The sequence below is a fragment of the Propithecus coquereli genome, unplaced genomic scaffold (genome assembly GCF_000956105.1).
Source record: "Propithecus coquereli isolate 6110/MARCELLA unplaced genomic scaffold, Pcoq_1.0 Scaffold299, whole genome shotgun sequence".
NCBI lineage: Eukaryota > Metazoa > Chordata > Mammalia > Primates > Indriidae > Propithecus > Propithecus coquereli.
This window is the reverse complement of record NW_012148607.1, coordinates 463550-475401: the sequence shown is the minus strand read 5'-3', so window position 1 is coordinate 475401 and position 11852 is coordinate 463550.

Genomic DNA, 11852 nt, shown 5'->3' with positions numbered 1-11852 from the left:
ACTTTAGAAGAGCCCCATAAATAGTTGTCGAATGAAAGAATTAAAAAATTATTTAAACCCTGTGAAAATAATCCCTTCTCAGAAGCCTTACCTGACCAGAAGCTTACCTTACCAGAAGCTTTATCTAATTCTCAGACGAGTTCACCTCATAGTTTATGCTGTTTTCGTACTTGTTTATCCTTGATCACTGATTAGAACTGTATCATTATTGTCTGTCTCTGTCTCCCCCACTGACTACCTGCTCAAGGGCAAGGACTATGTCTTTATGCACCAATGCCCAGTACAGAGCCTGACACAGAAGAGATAGGCACATGTTTGGCAAATGAATAAATGAGGTGTCACTAATCATTCCTGCTTTGCGAATCAGCTGTGAACTCGACTTGGCAGTTAGACCAGAGGCCTCCCCATAAATCTGGAAGATTTAAATAAGCAAAAATTTTTAAGCCTTTAATTTTGTAAGATGGTGTTGTTTGTCTGTGATTTGGACAATGAAACAGGTCTGCACCATGCTTTCCAGCTTAGAAAGCACTTTCCTATACATTATCGCATTGGACCTGCACAACGTTGGTGGGAAGAAGGCTCTGCCATCTTCATTTTCTAGATGAGGAATCATAAGCTCAGGAAGTTGAAACCATGTAGCTAAGAACTGGAGAATCTGAGACTGGATCCAAGGTTCCTGAAATCTCCAGTATTTTTTCAGCACCATAGAAAGAAGCATGTGTGTCACGTGGAGGCAAGATGGGTTCCAAGGCCTCAGGGCCCAGGTGGTAGAAGCTTTGGTGGCTGGTAAGCTGGGGGGGCCCAGCAGGAGTGAGGGTGCTTGCGCAGGCCAAAGTGGGCCTGGGCTTGGGGTTTGTTGCTCTGATCCATAGACACAGTCTTATGTAAGGAAAAGAGCTCTTGGGTTTTACACCTGACCTCCCCACATTATTAGTTAAGGGCCTTGGGCAAAGGGCCTCTCCTCTCTGAGCCTTGGTTTTCACATCTCTAAAATGGTGCTTTAACACTGGCCTTCTAGAATTTCTGTGAGAATGACGTGAGAGACTCATATAAGTGGATCTTGTAGGGGCTCTTATAAAGCAGCCCCTCTGCCTTAGACAATTTTCATGGGTCCCTGAATTGCACTTGTATCCATAATATTCTCCCTGATAGTTGACTTGTCATTAATATTGGGCAAAGGAGCAAGAGATGGATGGAACAGCTGGGTAGGGTGTGGGAATCTGATGACTGCCATTGTTCCATCATATCTGGGCTCCCATGGCCCTGGCCTCATGGAGACAGTCTGGGGATGAGGTCAGCTGGTAACAAACCACAGCCTTTACTGAGCACCTAATATTAATAAGGACAATCCAGCAGCTATCACTTAGTGACTGCTATTTATTGTTTATTTTGTATATAGAATAGATCTGAGCCCAAATTCCCTGACTGGGTCCTGGAGGTCCCTCCCCCCAAACCATGCAAGTTTTCCTTCTTTGGGCAGCTGGCTCCTGCTCCCTGTACCCTGTCTCTGGCTGTAACCTGCTTCAACTCAGACCCTCTCTGGGCCCCTTCCCCTAATAGTAGCAGCAGCATAGACTGGATATGGCATGATTTGACTCTAACCAATCTTTTCACTGGCATTTACTGCCACTTATAGCCTACATCCCACATGTTGGTCCCTTATAACCTTTCCTGGAACATGCCCACCACCATTCTGCCTCTGGGCTTCTGCCTATGCTGCTCCCTTTGTCAGGAAAATCCTTCCACCGAATCTCTACGGGACCTTGACCACAGATCTCTGCTCAACTTGATGATTTTACCAAGACCACTTAAACCTGCCAAAATCTGACCTGTTTTGCTTAGATGGACCATGAGGCTATGGTCTTGTAAACTCCAGTGCATCCAAAGTAGGGGTGCCAGATTTGGCAAACAAACAAACAAACAAGGCATCCAGTCAATTCGAATTTCAGATAAACAATGAATAGTTTTTAATATAAGCATGTCCACACAATATTTGGGACATACGTACACTGAAAATAATTTGTTATTTGTCTGAAACTCAAATTTAACTGGGCATTCTGTATTATGTGGCAATTCTGTATTATGAGTTTGTAAACATATAATAGCTCTGTGGCCTTCTGGGAGGGGTGATGCTTTTGTTATGGCTTAGACTGGAAGAGGCCTGGAAATAAAGTTGGCCTGAGAGCTCATCTAGCCTTAGTGCCCCCATTTCACAGACCAGAGAATGGAAGAACATGCCCAAGTTCAAACGTCGGGCAGGCAGCAGAGGGTAGGCTGGAACTCAGGGCCCCAGATTCCCAGCCAAGGCTCCCTCCTGTGCCAGCAACTCTGTGCTCTGGGCTGATGGAGCGGCTCAGGTTCCCACTCCCCTGCCCCTGACCTGCCCTTGGCTGGCTTCAGAGGGGGGTCTGATGACGAAATGTGATCCTGCCATAAAATCTATACCAAACCAACTCTTCTCACAGCCCACCCACCCGCCTCAAAGCGGGGTGCCTAATCCCCATTTATGGAGCCCAGCAGCTGGGCCCGGCCTGAGTCTTTGAACGTGAGCTTGGGGTACCCTGGGTCAGCCCAGTCTTGGCCAGAGGAACCTGAGAATGAGGTCATTTAGGGAGGCTGAGCAAGTTGAAGGGCCAAGCGGTCACGGGCCGCCCAGCCCAAGGAGCACCAGTCAGAGTGAGAGCATGAAATCAGAGGGGCTGAAGACAGAGGGTCAGTATGGACACGTCTTTCAGAGAGTGTGCACAGAGCTTGGACTTTATCCCAGCAGCCGAGGAGAGAAATACTGGAGGTTTAAAGCAGAGGGCAACATGGTCCTATTAGGAAGATGGACTGGGGACCCCTTAGTGAGAAGACTGTGGAAGTAATTTGGGCAGAATGATTATCGTTCTGACCCTAGGAGTGGTGGCAGGGTGGAACGAAGTAGAGGGACAGCAGAGAGATGTCAGGAGGTAGTGGCTGCACAGCTGGGACTCGGAGGAGTTGAGAATGACGCCAGCTCCCGCTGTCTGGTTTGGGTGGTGTGGGGCAGGGGTGCCGATTCAGAGACAAGGGGCACTAGGGAAGGCGCAGGAAGAAGCTGGCTGCCCCTGGACATGCTGAGAAGGAGGGGCCTGTGGGACAGCCAGCAGAGAGGCCTGAGGAGAACGTGAGCCTGGGGTCAGGGAAGACAGTGGCATGGAGATGCCAAGTTGGGAGTCACTGTCCTACAGACCTTGAGATCGCCGTTACCGAGGGGAGAAGAGAGAAGGGTCTAGGAGTGATCCCTGAGGAATGCCAACACTTAGAGCTGGGCAGGAGCAGAAGAGCCCACAGAGGAGATTAAGAAGGCAAGTCGCAGAGCTGGGAGGAAAACCAGGAGAAGATGAGGCCAGGAGAGCCTAGGAGCAGTGGGTGCTCTGAGAGCCCCCAGGCCAGGCGGGGGCCGCTTTCACTGGATTAGCAGCAGGCAATTGGCCTCACTCTCTGCGGGTCAGGGGGCTTCGGGGGCTGTGCTGATGTGCAAAGGAATGGAGGGAAGGATGTGTAGATTCTGAGTGTAGACAACTCTTTATAAAAGACTGGTCGTGAAGAGATTTGGGGGGTGCAGGAGTTGGAGGAAACCATGGGCTCGAGGGGAGGGGTTGCTTGTGAGATTCTTAAGGAGTGTCCTTGCTGATGGGAAGGAGGGGGTAGAAAGAGAGCAGTAGAAGAACAATTTTCACACTTTCTTGACTCAACCCACAGTCAGACAGCCATGCCCTTCCAGATCCAGGACACCTACATACACTGATGCACACCCGAAACAAAAGTTTCATGACACATACCTGCCTTTGCTGCGTGTGACACACTCTGATGTTTTCTCTCCTGTTTTACTTTTAAAAAATGCTGGTCACAACACCCCAAACTGAATATGTGACCCTTGAATGGCTCACAACTGGCAGTTTGAGAAACCCAAGGTGGAGGATGTAGACAAAAAGGAGGAAATCAGTGGGCTGAGCTGTCTGGGGTGGATCCAGAGGGGCGGGGCAGGCTTCTCATGGGATGAGGGACCCCATTTCTCATCACAGTAAGAGGGCAGAGCTGAGGTGGGGAGGCGGCACCGGTAAATGTGTGGGCTTTGTGGTTGCAAGTTGATGGCTTTTGTTTTCTCTGTGAAGGTCACCTGTTGAAAGGGCAGGGGAAGGAAGAGAAAGGTTGGAGGATCTGGGGAGAGAGAAAGATCTGAACAGCCATTGTGGGGGGCACAAGAGCAGTGAAACAGTTGCATTTCCTGGCAGTCTTGAGGCTTGCTGGAGGTGGGTAGCCATGACTTTAAAGTGGTACAGATTTATCTGGGATTTTAGTGAAGCCTAAGCAAGACAGTCCCTTCTTCTTTAGTGGAGGACATTTAAGGCCTGGCACAGAACAAGGGCACAGCGATTATTTGGTGAGTGAATGAATGAGCAAATAGCTCAATGAGCAAATTTATCAATTCAACAAATATTTATTGAACACTTACTATATGCCAGGTACTGTCCTAGGAGGGGAAAACAGGGTTGACAAGGGCAAAATTTTTGCCCCTTTGGAAGCAACACGTGCAATGAAACTTTTGGATTTCATGAGGATTTTCTGAGGATGATTTTTTTTGTTTTTTAAAGGTGGCTAACTCACTCTAGTGGAAAATTTGGAAGAATGGTCATCATCTTGCCCCAGCCTCCTGAGTAGCTGGGACTATAGGCGCTGGCCACCACGCGCATCTAATTTTTTCTGTTTTTCGTAGAGACAGGGTCTCGGTCAGGCTGGTCTCAGCTGGACATACACATTTTAAACGTGTATGTGTGAGTGCATGTCTCTGGCCATATTCAAATGCACACACATTAAGTGTATACTCATATGTGTATAAGTAAGCACATACAACAAAGATTCAAATCAAATCTAAAAGTGCTCATCGAGAGTTTAATGATTAACTACTATGTATAGAGTACATACTGTGTGCCAGGAGCTGGGGCAGGTGGGTACAGCTTTTATTTTTCTATTATTGTCCTCATTTTATAGAAGAGGAAACGGAAGTCTCAGAGCTGGGATCTGAACCCAGGATGGACTCTTTGCTCCGAAGTGTTTCTCTGATTTCCCTCTTGCCCTGGATTGTCTAGACCTGCTGCAAGTTAAGCAGAGCTCCCTCTTCAGAGAAGCCTTGTTCTGTCCCCCACCCAGGGCCCCCTCCGGCTCAGGTGCTCCCACACCTCGTGGCTGAGGTTTCTGTGCGCCGTCCTTCCCTGCCCGGGGCAGGAAGGAGCTCCTGGGAACAGGTTTGCAGGGGTGTGGCCGGGCGGGGACGTTCAGCTGACACTGAGCGAACCCTAGACGGGAGAAAGAGCGGAGCGCCGCTGGCGTCCCGCGCCCCGGCCGGTGCCCGCGCTCTCATCCTGCGGGAGAGCCGCCCCCGGGACGGCGTCCCCCGCGGCCGGCCTGCCCGTGGCCTGCGCACCCGCGTCCCGCTGAGGACGCCGCCCGGCAGGCACGTCCCGGCCGCCCTCGGCGCAGGAGGCGGCGGGCGGGCGGCCACTAGGGGCGGGCGGGCTCCCGCGGGGCGTGGGGCGGGCGGGGACAGCGCGCGGGCGGGGCGAGGCGGCGAAATGGCTTTTCCAGATTAGGGGCCCGGCCTGCGCTGTTGACACAGTCATAAGTTTTAATGAGAAATTTTGAGTATTTGTGTGGGAGACGCGGCCCCTGTGTGCACAGATGCCGCGGGCTGGCGGCGCGGGGGGCCGGCCCTCCCCGGGGCCGCCGCGGCCACAGGCCCGGCACGGATTCCTTCCAGGCAGAGGGGAAACGCTTAAACTCGCTCACCTTTGAACTGCCAGGGACGCTGTTTACCTTGGCTGCCCGAGTGGCAGTTTTACAGATATTAAATACCGACCCCAGCCCCGCCCGGGCCGGGCCGGGCACGCGGAGGCCTGGCTGCCCACTCTGCCGGCGGCCGGCGGGACTTCGCCAGGGCGCCCCTCCCCGCGGAGGGCTGCTGTGTTTCGTGCTGGGGAGACGCCTTGGGCGCCCCGTTCTCTCCCACTCCTCAACCCATCCATCTCCTGATTCCATTTTCTGTGTCGGGCGGAGCGGTGTGGAGGAGGCCGGCGCTGTCTGGGCCCTGCTCACACACTTCTTGGCATCGCTACCTCTAGAAGGGGGGACGTCTGCAGCGTGGGCACCTAAGCAGGGTTCGGCTTGCCTGGCTCTCGTCTTCTCAAGGGATTCCTCTGTCCCCAAAGATCTCTACGGGACAGAGGAGGGCTCTGCCTGAGCCCCAGGCTTCCGCGGGCAGTCAGAGGGCTCCCTGCAGAGGCACAAGCCATGTTGATTTTACGGAGAAGGCTGCTATGCACATTTCACTGCTGATTTATTGGTTTTTAACTAGATCCTTATGCTGGGCTAAAAAAGCCATCTTGCACTTTGCAAGGCTCTGCTGACTGCTGCCGAAAATGACACGCAGGGGCTCCTCCTGCCTTCCTCCTCCCACCTCACCCCACTCGAAGGGCCGAGGTAGAGGTGTGAGCAGGGAGTCCTGTTCTGAGGAGGGAGCCTCAGCCCGCAGGCTCCCCGCCCCGACCACCTGTGGTGTGCACCCGGGTGAGTGTGTTTGTGTGTGTAAGAATTTATGGACCTGAAGGGAGGGGCTGGAAGATGGGCGGGGCCCAAGTCGAGCCTGGGCACATACTGCCTGCCTTTTCTCCCTCCGGCCCCACAGAGCACTTGTCATATATTTTCATGAACTTTGGGGTCAGACAAATCTAGATTGATATCCTAGTCACTATCCCAGCTATGTGATTTGGGAAAGTTAAGTGACCTCTCTGATCCCTGATTTCTCATCTTTGGAATGGTTATAATTTTCATCTACGACTGGGAATCATGTGAAATATTCTATGAGCCACACTAACCCAGTGCCCAGCACACAGGGCTTACTGATTAGATTCCCTCCCGAATTCTTCCTCCCACCCTGGGTGGTCACTTGTGATAAAAGGAAACTCCTCAACACAGGGGTGGGTGACTTCACACTGTCTCGTGGTACTGAATACAGTGCTTCATAATTCAAAAGGAAAATTATAGACTAATGTATACCGTAAGTGTATAAATTATAAAGCACTTTTAGCCCATTAGGGCATCAAATCCTCATAAAAGTTCTGCAACAGAAGAGATAGGATAAAAAGGGGTAGCAAAGTCATTTTACCCAGAGAAATAAAGAGATTTTATCACAAAGCTGTGATTTGAAGACAGGCAGGACAATTTCTAGCCCTAGAGTGCTTTTCCTGATGTCATGACTATGTCTTCTGTTATTCAACATTGCTCCCTTTCTCAGGGAGAACAGTTTTGTGGAAAAGGAAGATTTTAGATGGAGGGATCATAGGCACACAAATGGTGTACTTTCAGGCATGGGAGCAAAGGAGAGCTATTTTAGGGGACAGGGGACCCATATGAATACCCACCTGTAGGAGAGGCTTCTTTGGCCAGCCCTGGACGAGCAACCAGGTCTGACTGAGAGCCCCAGAACTCGAGGAGCCAAAGGACGATGCTGGCCGCATCTGCAGAATCCATCAGGCTGCTTGATGGGTCGCCGTTAAACAAAGATGGGATAAAGTTACATGTGTTTTCCGTGGGAGTCGGCTCCAATTTCAGCCTGATGATTTAGTCAGGTGTAAGCATGAAGTTTCCAATTTAGAGAAATAAATCTCCAGTGATTTTATTATCCCCTGTTTTACCCTGACACCCAACTTCACCCCGGCCCCCTGTCAAAGCCCTCATGATGTGTTTATATAGGGCGCACTGTAATTGATTGGCGTGCAATAGAACATGACACAGAAAATGTGGCCTTCCCCACCAGGCCCAACTCTGGGAGCTTCCATATTTCATCATCCCCCGGGCCCAATCCGAGGCCCCCGCTCCTGTGGCCGCAAATTCCTGGGATTCTGGGTTGTCTGAGAATGGGAGCACAGGGCCAAGGGGTCCACTCAGGACCCCCAGGGTGGCCTCAGAGGGTGTTTTGGCCTGGAGATGTAGGGGTGAAGAACACTGGACAGAGGCTGGTTAGGGTGGCTGGACTCATGACCTCAGAGGTCCTGCCTACTCTGAGAGCAGCCAAATTGAACCATCCATGGCTCTAAGATTTGATAATTCTAAAGTTCTAAATTTCTGAAATGGTCAGTTTCTAATAATCTGTTATTTCAAGTATATATAAATCTGTGGTCCTAGATTTATGATTCTATGATAATGCTATGTAATACATGCAATGCTATGGTATACTATGGTAATACTTCTAATAAATATGAATATAAATATAAATGTGGATTTGAATATTGACACCAATGCTAAAACTAATCCTAGTTCCAATATTACCATTTGTGGAGTGCTTTCAGCATGCTCAGCACTGCACTACGCATGTTATGGAATTCTTTCATTTAATTCTCCCAACGACCCTATGAGGAAGGCATTATTATCTCTTTTTACAACCCTATGAGGAAGACATCATTATCTCCATTTTACACATGACACCACTGAAGATGAGAGAGGGTAATAATTTGTTCAAGGCTACACACTTGGTCTCTGTTTAAGATTCTGAGATTTTATTATTCTTGCCCATACAGCAGCCAAGACAAAGTAGAAAAAGCAGACAGCTATGGGTGAGAGGCAATCCCAACCTCAAGGGTTATTGTCAGGAGTGCATCAGATAAGTTTTCACAGCACTGGCACAATTGTCATTGACTCTGTCCTCAGCCCCATGAGGGGTATCAGGGTAGAGAATCCCCAAGATTCAGGGTAGAGAATAAGGATCCAGATTTCACCAAACCCAGGTGATGGGGGAGTTTGCTTCTGATTCCTTTTGAATCTTACAGTTTCTGAGTCTGAAGGAAAAAAATCAACCTCTCAACCAGGTCTGGATTCTTGCCTGCCCCAGCTCCCTGATTGGGCAGGGGGCACTTTCTCTTTGCACATCTCTAGTGACAGGGAACTTCTACATAATAGCGAGCTAAAATCTGCTTTCCTGTAGCTTTGACTCAGTGATTCTGACTGTCCTGTAGGTCTACAGAGCAAATATACTTCCTCTGCTCCATGACTTTGGAGAATTTGAGACACAGTAAATCAAATGTCTACTTACTTACTCACCCTCCCACCTACTCAACACCCCTTCCACCCATCCTTTTATCCATCTATCCCTCCATCATCCATTAATCATACACCCATCCATCTCTCCATCAGCCATGTATTTATTCACTCACGATCATCATCCATCCATCCATCAATACATCCACTCTTCCCTCCTTTTTTCTATCATCCATCAATCTATCATCCATCCATCTAAGAATGCAGCCATGCATTGTTCATCCATTCATCCATTCACTCACCCACTTATTCACTCATTTATTAATTCATTCAGGGACAACCACTCAAATGGTACTTGTTAGGCACTCTGGGGAAGGAAACAAAAATGAATATGCCCTCAATAAGCATGGGAGGGAAAAATAAACCAGACTCACTCACACCTACAGAACTTACTTATTCCAAAATGTCAACAATCTAGGAACTTTCTCAGAAATTTGTAAATCAGTGTCCCGTGAAAGGTTTAGGCTCTAAGTGAAGTCAGGATCCAGAGGAGAGAGGGGCCAGTGTGAAGTGGGTTGGTCAGGTCAGGCTTCCCGTGCATGACATGCTTCATTTTACAAACTGGGTATCTCAGGCATGATCCTGCCCTGCCCAATGTTGAAGTTTTGCACTGTGCTTAGTCTTGATTGCATGCATTGATTTATTTTTCCAACAGATACTTTTTGAGCATTATTACCTGTCAAATTCTTGAGGTATGGTGGTGAATAACACAGGCAGATCCTTGCCCTAGTTGAGCTTATCATCTAGTGTGGGAAAGGAATACTAAGCAAGTGCCTAATAGAATTTCAGATAGTGATAAGTGTTACTTAAAAAAAAGAGCAGGAGAAGGAGACAGAGCAGGAAGGGAGATGGTATTTTAGACAGGAAGATGGGGAAGACTTTTCTGAGGAGGTGTCATTTGGGCAAGAATAGGAATTCCTGAGGGTGGAAATTGCTGAATTTCCACTGTAGAAGGGAAGGAGATGGGCAAGGGGACTGGCATGTTGGGAGGCTTGGGCCTTAGAACCCCTGAGGGGCCAGGACAGGTGGAGCTCAGGAGAGGCCAAGGACCAAGACAAAATGAATGTCTTGCCTTTGGAGACAGAGAAGAGAGATTTTACTCACTGAACATAAAAACAAGAGCTGAATGGAGGTAGTCTCAGGCTGGGAGTCCAGATATCTGGCCTCTAATCCTGGTCTCTAGTTTGCTGTGTGCTGTGGTTTGGATGTAGTTTGTCCCCACCAAAACTCATGTCGAAATCTCATCCCCAATGTGGTGGTGTTGGGAGGTGGGGCCTAGTGAGAGGTATTTGGGCTGTGGGGGGATCCCTTATGAATGGCTGGGTGCTATTCTTGCAGTGGTGGGTTCTTGCAGGAATGGATTAGTTTCCTCAAGAGTGGGTTCTTGTGAAGCCAGGATGTCTCTCCGGTTTCCTCTGTTTACACATGTCTGCTTCCCCTTTGACCTTCTCCACCATGTTTTGACCTAGCATGTGGCCCTCACCAGAAGCCAAGCAGATGTCGCTGCCATGCTTCTTGTACTTCCCAGCCTGCAGAACCATGAGCTAAATAAACCTCTTTTCTTTATCAATTATCCAGGCCTCGAGTATTCTGTTATAGCAACACGAAATGAACTAATACAGTGTGGGATCTTGGAAAATCCCTTCCCTTCTGGAGAGCTTGGTTTCACTCACTAAATTATGGAGTTTAAATTAGATGACTATGGAATCTTTGTAGTTAGAACATACTTGGCCTGAATTGATATAAAATAGACTAGAATTTCAGCAAGAGGGAGCCAGGTTAGATATCAAATGCAACTTGCAGTAGAACAGTTTGCCTACCATTGACGTTCCTTTTGCTGTCCAGAAACTTGGCAGGCAAACTCAGGTTCTGTTCTGGGTCCAGGTGGGGTCTAGGCCTCAGGGAATTAATTGTACCTGTTTGTATCCAAAGATGGCCCATGGGGACCAGGTGCAATGGCTCATGTCTGTAATCCTAGCATTCTGGGAGGCTGAGGTGGGAGGATTGCTTGAGCTTAGGAGTTCGAGACCAGCCTGAGCAAGAACGAGACCCCTGTCTCTACAAAAAAATAGAAAAATTAGCCCGGTGTGATGGTGCATGCCTGTAGTCCCAGCTACTTGGGAGGCTGAGGCAGGAGAATTGCTTGAGCCCAGGAATTTGAGGTTACAGTGAGCTATGATGACACCGCTGCACTCTAGCTGGGGCGACAGAGCGAGACTCTGTCTCCAAAAAAAACAAACAAAAAATCAAAGATGGCCCATGATAAGCCCACTCACATTGAATCTGGGCTGGCCCTGTGACTCCTTTAACCAACAGAATGTAGCAGAAGTGATGATCTGTGAGTTCTGGCTGTATGGTTTTCTACTGCTGCATAACAAATTATTACAAACTTAGAGGCTTAAAACAACATCCATTTATTAGCTCATAGTTCTATAAGTTCAGGCCTGGCATGACCAGGTTCTCTGCTCAGGGTCTCACCAGGCTGAAATCCAGGTGTTGGCTGGGGCTGCAATCTCATCCGAGGCTTGTTGTCCTCTTCCAAGCTCATTGGGGTTGTTGGCAGAATTCAACTCTTTGAGGCTACAGGACTGAAGCTCCCATTTTCTTGCTGGCTGTTGACCAGAGGTCTCTTTCAGCTCCTGGAAGCTGCCCTCAGGTCCTAGTGGTATGATCCTCTCTCAACATGGTAGCTTACTTCTTCAAAGCCAGCAGGAGAATCTCTCTCCAGTCTGCTACGA